General features: G+C 45.5%; 2 pseudogenes; both read left to right on the top strand.

Annotated features, from left to right (window-relative positions):
* The first annotated feature begins 4,043 nt into the window (after nt 1-4,043).
* Nucleotides 4,044-6,078, top strand: LOC144771381 (18S ribosomal RNA; annotated as a pseudogene).
* A 4,064-nt stretch (nt 6,079-10,142) lies between these two features.
* Nucleotides 10,143-10,275, top strand: LOC144771186 (5.8S ribosomal RNA; annotated as a pseudogene).
* Nucleotides 10,276-11,896: the final 1,621 nt, after the last annotated feature.

Below are 11,896 nucleotides of genomic sequence, written 5' to 3'. Positions count from 1 at the left end.
AATCATTTTACTGGTCACTATGCTTAAAATATAAGCAGTGGTGATTCATAAAACAGAATTGTAGGTCCCTTATCTAATAGCTATTTTATAACATATTATTGCTATTGATAATACTCTAATAGCCAAGGATAGATTTGGGCGATAGTGTGGGAATCAAAAGATAGGCATCATTGCAGCCTATTAGCTCAGAAATTTTGACGTGAGTATACTGGGGTGAAAATCTATAGTGAAATTCCCAATTGGTAACCTTTTATAATGTATCACCCGATAGTGTTTTAAAGACAAAGTTGTGTATCCTCGCCCAAGTGTTAATAGTTTTGTGTGTTGTTTTTTTTTTTTTCCCTTCTCCATTTTACCATTTTTAAATTTTTTTAAATTTTTTTATATTCTTTATATTCTTTTTTATTCCTTTCCTTTCCCCTTTCTCTTTCCTTTTCCTTTTTTCTTTTTTCTTTTTCTTTTATTTATTTCCCCACATTATCCCCTTTTTTTATTTGTATTTTTTTTTTTTTTCCTTTAACTCATTTACAAAAATTTACAAGAATTTCACCCACGGTCCGGAGGGTTTGGGTGTTCACTAATAGTGGCAAGCAGCTCATCGGCTTCCATGGGAGACTTGACATTGTACATTTTATTATTGTACATTATCCTTAGAAAGGCAGGAAATCTCAATTGCACGGTAGCTCCTAGGCTTCTGAACTTCTCCATCCGTTGACCTAATTCCCACTGCCTGTCCAGCGTTATTCTAGAGAGGTCAGATCTCACTTCAAAAGAGAAATCAGAGGCTTTCAAAGTCTTGGCTTTCAAAGCTGCGGTCAAGATCTTCTCTTTCAAGGAATATGTTAAGAAGTTCACTAGGATCTTCCTTGGTCTATCCCTGCCCGGTTTAAGACGGAACGGATCCCGGTGTACCCTCTGAATATCTATTTCTATCTCAGACAAAGTTTCATCCAAGTTTAGAGAATCTTTTAGTAAAGTTGCAACAAACTTTTTTAAGTCTCCTCCTTCTTTTCCCTCGGGTATTTTTAGGAGTCTCAAGTTGTTCCTTCTGGAAAAATTTTCGAGAGACTCGACCCTCTCTTTGACTGAGTCACCTTCCCGTCGTAATGTCTGGATCTTCACCTCAGATGACTCCAGTTTAGCCTTGAGCTCTTCAACACAATTCTCTAGCCCTCCAGTTCTTAGTGAGAGACCATCTACCTTAGATTCTAAGTTTTCGCACATTGTGCGGATCTCTGATTGAGTGTGTCTGGACTCCTCAAAAGATCTCTTTGACTCCTCAAACCCATTTCTAATCTCTTCCCTCATGCTGAGAAGTATGGCTTGGATAGTATCGTCGCTACCATTGGCTTCGCCACCCCCACTACCTTGATCCAAGTCTTTTATCTCGCTTGCTGTTCCTGCGATCAAGGCTTGCTGTTCTGGCGGAAAAGTTACATTAACGACTCGTTCAACTGGGTCCCCCATCTCTATACCGCTGACTAACTCTCCTGCCCCTACTACTTCTCCCGCCTTTTCTTTCAGATTACCAAGATTACCAAGTACAGATATAGGAGATGTAGAAGTGGTTATAACACCGATATCTTCCACTGATACTAGTGCAGTTTGAGTACAATGAGATTTTTGGGGCTCTTGATTTATATTTAAGACCTGGGGGAGGACCTTAAAATAAGACTTCAACGAGCGTGTGATTCGGGAGGTTTTGCTAGCTTTTGTTTTAAAACCCCCCTTGCTCAAGCTAGCCTTATGTGGTAGCTCCTTCGGAGCGGTGTACCGTAGCTGACGTTCCTTACCCCTTTTTGATACCCTTAAGACTGGGCGTTGTAATGTATCAACTACTGCCTCACGCTCAAATTCTGGCTCGGACTCAATGGAAGACTGCTCCCCTGGACTTCTTTCTGCTACTTGTGCTTGGCCTGTGTCATTGGGGCCTGTAGGGGCGGCTAATTCTTTGTCTTTGTCTTTATTGCTGCCCTTTCCTTTCCCCTTAGCCTTCCGCTTCCCCAGGGTTCTGGCAATAGTTGAATATGAAGTCTCACTCGATATCTGACAAGAGGTTTGAGATTGTGCGTTAAATCTAAAGAGTCTGGGTGCAGGGTCTAAATTTTGCGAAGAGTAACAGCCCTGTATATCTATAAGGTCCTGGCTATCAACAGGCTGAACCTCCCCTCCCAAAGGACTCGACACCCTCCCCCTCTGCAGGTCCCCCTTACCACACCAAATAGTTGTTGCCACTCTCTTTGCAGAGACGCTGTATACTGCAGCCTTTCTACTTCTACGAAGCTCCACGGCTGCGTCGCCCCAGCGGTGAGGTGCGGGGAGAAGAACCTGCCCCCAACACATTGGTAGCTCTATCCACCTTTATATTCATGCAGCACTGTTGCCTTCTGAAGAACCCAGGCTGTTCTTACGCTGGCGAGCTTTCAATCTTTTTCAGACTTTTTTTCAGACTTTTTCCTGAGACAGAGATCCCAGTCAACGTTAGGATCAGCGTGTCACACTTCCATGTGCATGGCCATATATATACCGTAAATATCGTGTATATGTCCTAGCCGGACCTGAGCCCGAGCCTGCTCCACTCGTCTCACTCACTCAAAATCCCCCACCAAACAGGGTCTCGATGTCAGAATGTTGCTGTTACTGTTTAAGGATACCGGTGGCTCTTGTTGTCTATTCCTGTTCCGTGATTTTCGGGTGCTTCGGGAGCTTCGGGGGCTCTGTTTTTAAATATTTTTCTCACGGCAGCTCAGCAACTGCAACACGCCGCGGACAGAGCTCCGCCTGCCCGCTCACTCCCACACTCCTCCGGAGCCTGAGCCTGAGCCCGCTCAGCTTACTTGCCGTCTCACCACTCGGCACACGCCGCCGCCTCTCAGAGCGGCTCAGCTGATGCCGCCGCACCGCTAACTCTTTTGGAGTTTTCCCCGTAAACCTGACCCTGAGCCTGCTGAATGCGTGATACACGCCGCCTCTCAGAGCGGCTCGGCTCGGCAGACCACGACATACCGCGGACTAGCGGTGCTCCGCCCGCCCGCCTGCTCACACTCTCCTCTCCTCTGGAGCCCGAGCCCGCTTGCTGTTCACTTGCTGTTCGGCACACGCCGCCGCCACCGCCTCTCAAAGTGGCTCGGCTGACCACACCGCACCGCTAACTTTCTTCTCAGCTCGTGAACCAGCTACCCGTTCGATATCACCACTCGCACGGACCAAGGATACCGACACAACTACCTCTGGGGCATGTCAGCAGGAGCTTCGTCAGGGACGAGCGCACCGCCCTAGCTAGCGGCCACCATGTTTTCCCCAATGCTGCCTGCATTTGCTGTCCTGTTGTACTTCCTGGCAACTGAAGGGCCTGGGACAGCCTGCCCTGGGCACCACAGTAGTCCTGGTCCGTAACTGTCTTTCATTCTCATGATATGGACCTTCGCTGAGCCTCCCTAAGAGCAGGCAGCTAAGTGGACATGAAAGCTCTGTGGAGGGTGACCTGCTCGAGAACAGTCTAGCCAGCATTGCAGTCTGATTGATTGGTCATACGTGATCTGTTTAGGAATGGACTGCTTGGCAAGTCACGGCTGTTGCTTCTTCAAGCAAAGAGCTTCCAGCCCGCCTGGACTGTTAGAGGGTCTGCCTGTCATGGAGGTCATCCAGCAGAGGGAAGGCCAAGCAGCCTGGTAATTTGTGCCCTGCAATGGTCTGAACTGAGTGGATGGTTTTTGGTGGCACAAGTACTATTTGCCACCTGCTGGGCCGGGTTCTGTTCCATTGCCCTTTGTACCCAGTGCATTTACAAAACAGCTTTGAATAACAGTTCTTCCAGGTGTGCATGCTGCTCAGACCTGCGCCCCGTGTCTTGCCCTGGGTGTGCCTCTGCCTACCTTTCTTTTAATTGTTGTAGAGTAGGCTGAGCCGACATGTATAAGTGTAACTGACTGCACAAACATTTCCCTGAAGGTTAGCAGAGACTCCTGCAGCAAGTTCCCGAGGGGTAAAAAGGTTTGTCCAGCATGGACACACAGCTTCTTCTCCCAGTCAAGAGATGTGTCTATCCGGTTGATCCTGCCGGCAGCATATGCTTGTCTCAAAGGTTAAGCCATTCACGCATAAGTACACACATCCGCTACAGTGAAACTGTGAGTGGCTCATGAAATGGTTTCTTTAAGCACTCCTTCTGTTACTTGGACAAACTTGGTAATACTAAAGCTAATACATGTTGACAAGCGTTAACCTCCCAGGATGTGTGCATTTATTAGATCAAGACCAATCCGGACTCAACCCGCAGTGTCAGTGGCTCGAGATAGTCTCAAGTCGATCCGATGTCCTCATGATGGCAATGATACATTTGAATGTCTGACCCATCAACTTTCAATTGCACTTTCTAAGCCTATTATGGTGGTCACAGGTAACTGGGATTCACAGTTTGATTCCGGAAAGGGAGCCTGAAAAACAGCTACCACATTCAAGGAAGACAGAAGGCACACATATTTCCCACTCCTGACTTTGGGAGGTAGTGATGAAAAAAAGAGTGCCGGATGCCCTGTAATTGGAATGAGTACAATTTAAATCCTTTAGCGAGGATCCACTTGAGGGCAAGTCTGGTGCCAGCAGCTGTGTTCATTCCAGGTCCAATACCATATATATTAAAGTTGATGGAGTTAAAAAGTGAGCGACCTCCTGTTCCACTCCCTGCTTCTCTGCAGCCCCTTGATGCTCTTGACTAAATGTAGTAATGTCTAAAGCCTTGACTTTGAAACATCTGTAGTGTTCAAAGCAGGCTGGTTGCCAGTATACTTTAGCTAGGAATAACAGAATAGAAATGCAGTTCTACTTTGCTGGTTTTTGGAACTGGTGCCATGATTAACAGTAGGGGTGGGAGGAACTCACGTAATGTTTTGTATTGTAATTACTAAAGATTACAGAGAGATTTTACAAGATTGCACAGAATTATGCAAGAAGTTTATCTTAGCATTGCACATTATTTTCTTAATGCACAATGCACCCTTGCATCCATAATGGAATGCAAACAGCAGGAGAACACAAACACAAAGTGCAGGAGCCAGCAGCTAGCTGCTCGTTCTCGGTTTTGTGCTTTTGCAAAGGCGTTTTTGGCCGAAATGACTCTAAATTATGTGAGGGAGCCTAATTGTGTAATGATTATGGGAGGAAGCCTAATTGCAAATTATTCTCTAAATTTACATCACACGAGTAATGTGAAAATACTCCCATTACCCCACTGTAATTAAAATGTTGCCCAGGCCTAATTAAGAAGGACAGCCTGGGCATTCTTATTGCCTCACTAGAAACAAGACAAACCGAAGCAGAAACCAGTCGAAGAGCAATCTGGCGGATATTATACCCTGGCCAAAGAATGTAGCTGCTTGCAAACCAATGTTTGTGAGTTCTGTGGTGCAGCCTGGTTGAAAAGCTGAAACATACAAGAATTGAAAAAAGGGCACCACAAGGAGTGAAACCTGTCGCTTAATTTAACTCAACACCGGAAAACTCATTGTGCTTGAAAACAGAAAGATTGACAGATTGATAGCTCTTTCTCAATTCTGTGAGTGGAGTTGTATAGCCATTCTTGATTGGTGGAGTGATTTGTCTGTTTAATTCTGATAACAAATGAGACTCCCGCATGCTAACTAGTTGTGTGACCCCCCCTGCAGTCTGCATTCTGCTTCTTAGCTGGACAAGTGTTGTTCAACTACACAAGTCTGTAATGCACTTGGGTGTCCGGGGCTATGCACACATTCTGCTGAACGGATCAGCATATGCCTGCCTATCTTCAACAGGTGTGGGTAATCCAGTGAACCATTTCATGATAGGGATATAAAATTATTTCCCATGAAAGATTAACTCCCATTATGTGTGGGTGATATGCTTGCATTGATGAAGTACCTGCACTTTTTACACACTGCCTGCTGCTACTACCGATTGGATGGTTTAGTGAGGTCCTCGGATCAGCCTCCCCAAGCAGCAATAGCCCTTGAAGAGCATTGAGAAGATGTTCAAACCTCACTATCTAGAGGAAGTAAAAGTTGTACCCAGGATTCAGTAGGTGAAAATCAGAAAGGATCTTTAACAGTGGAACGGACTAAGCAATTGACCCTGGCAGACTTAACCTCTGCTGCCTCCCAGAAAGAACCCAGGCATAGGGCCAGCACCTACCCTCAAGTGCTGGTTGGAAGAGTGGTCAGTGGCTGCTGGGTGCTTCAGCAAGGACTTGGCTTGGGGGGGACCCAGGTAGAACCCTGGAGGAACCAATTGGCATGCATGGGACCCAGGTAGAACCTACCCCCTCTGGGAGCAGCACAATGCATCCAAAAGCCTTACTGAAACCAAACCCATGCTTACCCAGGAGGAAACACAGTGCCTCCTTGGGCTGAAACCTCCTAAGGGACCTGCTGCCTGGTCCCTGTTGTACCTAACCCTGGCCCACCTGGGTTTTTAAATAATTAAGGAACAATCTATATTGAGTAGCAGGGCAGCCTGGATTAGAACAAACTGGAGCCACAAAGGAACCCTGGCACTTCTAGGCAGAGATGCAATGCACCTCTAAGACAGTGCAAACTGCTTTAAGAGGAGGGATGGGAAGCTATCCTGGCTGCATGGGCTTTCACGTGTGCACCTGTTGGACATAGGAGTTGCTAGTTGGCAATGGTTTGCACCTCTGTCAAAGTAGGGACCCTTGCTTCTAGTTATTGTAAGAGAGTTAGCCCTTAGACAACCCCTGCTCACCACCTTGGCAGTTTGGCACAAGCAAACAGGATTATCTCAGAGGCAGTGTGTAAAGTATTTGTGCACACATACAGTAATACAGCAAAAACTCTACAAATGGACACCACACTAGTTCAGAAAAACAAGTGATCTTTTATCTAAAATGAACAAGAACAAAACAAGAAAAATCCAACATACAATACTCAAAATATGCACTTTGCAAGTCGGTAGCTCCATCCGGTGCTACCGCGGTGCTGAAAACAACCAAATCCAACTGTTTTGATTGACTGTGTCGATGCGGACTGGCGACGGTGTCCGAAGACTTGTAAACAGTGCTTTTGGTTCTGGCCGACAGCATTGGTGCGAGCTGGTTGTGGCAACCGCCTTGGTTTGAAGTGGAGCAGTGCGGTGTGCGGTGCCCCAAGGTCACGGTGTAGACAGCAGCTCGGCCAGCCATCGCGTCGGTGAGACCAGGCGGTGGTGCCAGTCAATGCAAGCTGGCGTTTGTGGACCCAGACTGTGGTGTGGATAGACGGTGTGTTGAGTGACTTCTGAGCAATGCCCCCAGACCATGGTGCAGGCAGTGGTGGCGATTTCATCTTGCAGCGTCGTCGTCAATGAGACCAGGGTGATGGAGTGAACTGAGGCAGTGCGGAGAGCGGTGCCCACAGGTCACGGTGCAAGTTGCGGCTTGGTGATGGCGGTCATCACCATTGGTGAGAGCAGGGTTGAAGTCGAAGTGCGGTGGTGCCTTCTGCAGTGCCTTCAGATCACAGAGCCAGCAGTGCTGTCGGTGCTGGTATAGGACTGCAGTTTCCCTCTGTGGAGACTGAAATGGACTGTCCCAGAGGCAGCACCCAGAGGGAGGTGAAGTATTTGTTGTACCTGAGACTTCTTGAACAGGGGGCAAGCTCTACCCCAAGCCCTTGGAGATACTCAGTAGAAATGGTTACAGAAAGTTCAATCCAGTACTTTCCCTACCTCAGACAGAAGTAGTTACTGCAGGCCAACACAGCAAAACAAACATTAAAGTGGTAGTCTTTCCTCACAGCTTCCCCAGCTCTTCTTCTTGGCAGACTCCTTGATCCAAGCGAGTTCTGAAGAGCTGGGGTCTGGGTCCCAATATTTATACTTACTTCCCTTTGCTCTCCTGTGGCAGAGAGTCTCTGTGCTTAGTCCGAACCAGTTCTGTTCTCTCTGACCCAGCTTCCTGGAAAGAGGTGGAGACAGCATTGTGTAAGGCAGACCAGGCCTATTGAGGTGCAAAGAAATCTCCTTGCACTACTCTAAATGCAGCCCAGGTCTATTCATCCTAGCCTGGACTCATCCAGGAGAGCCAGGACACACCTCAACCCCCAGTAGCTGTCTACAGTGAATGCACATCCCCAGCCACTGTCACTCCAAAGCCAGACAGTCAATCCACAACCCAGCAGAGGCACACAGAATGGTTAAGCAAGAAAATGCCTACTTTCTAAAAGTCCAGCCAAAGGGCCCTTTCCTCGCCCACCCATATGTCACACTGCAAAATGGAGAAGAAATTTCTCCCAATATGTCACTTATTCCTGAACCATCCTTGTTTGCCATCATTTTTCAATCAATATAACAATCCTTATGTATTTCATCTTCCTGCTGATTAGATCACTGTGGAGAGAGCATGATTAGGTGGTTTGACATTTAGCTTGAGCACATGAACGTTATGTTCTTTTTAGTACGAGGAAGACAGAAAGGGGCAATGCGGTTGGAAGCTTAGTAAGCAGTAACATTTTTCTTTTTCTTTTCTTTTCTGTTCTTTTTTGTGCACACAGTAAGTTGGTAATGAGCAGTTAGTTTAACGTTTTTTTTATTTTGTTTCAGTAAACCCCTGACGAAGAGCCAGCAGGCTCGAAATGCATTGGGTGTATTGAATGAAATGAGCCTACTTTGAAACATGATTGACCTCACGTGCCACTGTTAAAAGCCTGGATTGGCAACAGGAGGCATTTGACAAATGTTGAATAAAGAACAACTATGCAATCATGCTGGTTCAGGAATAAGTGCCATATTGGGAGAAATGTCTTCCCCACTTTGCAGTGCGACAGTTCGGTGCGCAAGGAAAGTGTCCTTTGGCTCGATTTGTTCATCACTTTGATATGGGACGTTTCACAGTATCTGGGTGCACGCATCACAAACATATAGTTTCTCATTGGAAAAGGATTAAATAATCTAAGGGAAGGAATGCATTCTCACACATATTTGATTTTACTTTCTAAAAGTGGCATTTTCAAACACACAATTGAAAACCCATTTTACTAAGAGATGTGATTTTAAATTCGGAGTTCAGGCATACTAAACTCCATTCTCCTATGTTGTCCTAATGGAAAGCTATATTTGTAAGATGTTACATAGTGTCTCCCATTCTATCCTATGGTAAAGATAGCATTTCAATATTGAAAAACGACATACACTGTATTTCACCATTCACCATCACCATCATGTCACACACACCAGAACATGTCATACCTTTCACATACACTGCACCTTGCCCATGGGGGTGCCTTACATGTATGAAAAGGGAAGGTTAGGGCCTGGCAACTGGGTGCATTTACCAGGTCTACATGGCAGTCACAACTGTGCATATACTGCAGTGGCTGTTCTGAGAATCCTTTAAAGGGCTAATTGTGTGAGTGGCACAACCAGTGCTGCAGACCCACTAGCAGTATTTGATTTACAGGCCCTGGGCACACACAGTGCACTGTACTAAGAACTTAAAGGTAACTCAAATAAGCCAATCATGGAAACACAATTAAAATGGAGAGCACATACACTTTAGCAGTGGTAAAGTGCCCAGAGTGCTAAAACCAACAAGAGCAGGGACAAACATAAGAGGCCAAGAAGCAAAAAAGTCTGGGGATAAACCCGCTTAAAAAGCTAGGTCTAACATTACCTCCAACGAGAATCATGTCAGTCTCTTTGACAGCATGGGCAGCTCACCTCCATCAGTGATTCCCACCATTGCAGGGGGCACCAGCCTGCAGGCATGGCGATGGGCCACTGCCTAAACCGGGAACTCAATAGATGCAGGTATCAAAGCCTGGCTACGAGTAGTGGGCAGCAGACAAAAAGGTGGGGTGACCCTCCCTCATTGACATGCTGCTCTGTCCTATATGGATAGGCTGGGGTTTGAAGACTTGGCTTACCCTGTCTGAGAAAGCAGATGATGGAGCTGACTGTCTCACTACTATGGCAGCGGTTCATTTGCCCACCTGCTGCAGCGATGTGATGGGGACCTGGATGGAATGCCTGGAATTTCTCTTTGAATTGTGAATGGCAACTCCCAGAGGAGATGCCCAACAGGGTGCCAGTCTGTCTTGTCTCCTGGGCGGTGGACTGGTAGTGATACCTTCATCTCTTGGGCCCGCAAGAGGACAAACATTGCAAAAGTTGCCTGTGACCTTTGGCAGTGGATCACTTACCTTGCCCTTTGAGGAAGAATACAGCTTGCTGTGAGAATTAGTGTGTCAACACTTTGAACACACCTTGCGGTCCTGGTTTCCTACTGGGGCTATGCCGTTCTGAGGGTAGCTTAATCATTATTGCCCCGGGCTCTCCTAACTCCAGCTAAATTCTATATACAGATTGATACTCCAGGTGGAAATTTAAACCCCTGAGATTGTTTCTAATCTAAATTGAGGGGCATACACAACGTAGTAAAATACAGTTCTAGGTTATAGGTTATAGGAATATAAACACAAATAGACATATACACATGCTGTAATAAATGGTCAAAGCAAGGGACTAATGAGGAACTTGGTGCAAAAAAACGCAATGCAGCCATAGACATCTGCAAAGAGTTTTTACACAAACTGTCCCTGAAAGCCAGTATTTACCTGCTTTCTCATTCAATATGTTTTACCTATAATCTAATGTGAAGCTTGTTTCTCTGTCAACATTGAAGATAGAATTCCTAAATCTGCTGGCTCATGGCTTTTAAAAGTGGGAGAACATGTCCAAGGAAAGATCCCTGATACACATATTTTCAGGATATGGTACTGACCACATGTGCCAGTTCTTGGAGTACAAGACACACCATTGCCTGGTTCAAAGATGAAATAAGACGGTGTTGCTCGATCATAATAAAAAGCATTATGTGGTCAATTTAATTAATCAGACCCTGTTGACACCAAGGTACCTCCAGTGAAGAACCACATATCCTCTCTCTACTCTGCAAGAACTTCACCTAGAAGAGTAGCCACAATGCCACGTTGATATCCTGAGCCCCATTCCGGCGACATCTGAGACTGATGTGCCTCTAGCATTGCACTAAGGGCCAGTTTTAGTAAAAGAACTTGATGCTGAAATTTCACCAATTAAAATTACTGGAACTTCTCCTGTGGTTTAGTAAGAACCCACAAACGAACCAACATCTTTTGAAATGGTACCCCTACAAGACATTGTGCTGTCAGAATAATTCTAATGGAGATTTTCAAATAATAAACTCACTTACTCATTGTACAGTTGTCCAATGTTACAAATAGCTACCTGCCTGCAGTTGGTTTTGAGACAGATACATTTTACCACCATGGTCTTATTTTTGGAATGCTACTAAAGTATTTTTCTTTCTGATGTGGATTAGTATGCTGTTTACAATTGTGCTATTAACAGATATAAAGTATATTTCTGATTAAAACTGTGCCATTTTTTGTGGTCCAACAATTGCAGCCACATTCTTCTCACAGATTGTGTTAGGATAATCATGCTGTAAACATATAATGTGTTGGATGGTGTAGTTTTGGAAAATGGCCCTTATCAAGTTATGGGGCCAATAAAACTAATTCAGATACATATTGTTTTAAAAAGTCTTTTAAATGAAGTTATAATTCCTGGTCCTTTTTCAGATTCATGGGCCACCAGTGTACGGAGTCCGCACTGGTGGCCGCATCAGAGGAAATTAGAGATAGGATGGGGGTTGGGAGCACACTGCCTCACAGTCCCAGCACAGTTCGCCCCTTTGCATCCTGGTAAATGCAGTACACAGTTCAAACTTACTTCAAAATTAGCTGGATTTTTTCACCAAAGTTGGTACAGACATTGCTGTATATCTCTAGACACGTGTTTCTGGGTTGAGTCCATCTTCAGTAGAGAGCAGCAGTATTAGAGAGCAAAGAAAATCATCTGGGGTTGCTGGAAATGCTGCCAAGTTTCT

Source organism: Lissotriton helveticus, chromosome 7 (genome assembly GCF_964261635.1).
Source record: "Lissotriton helveticus chromosome 7, aLisHel1.1, whole genome shotgun sequence".
NCBI classification, from domain to species: Eukaryota; Metazoa; Chordata; class Amphibia; order Caudata; family Salamandridae; genus Lissotriton; species Lissotriton helveticus.
The sequence above is the reverse complement of the archived record's forward strand: the minus strand, read 5'-3'. Positions and strand labels throughout refer to the sequence as shown.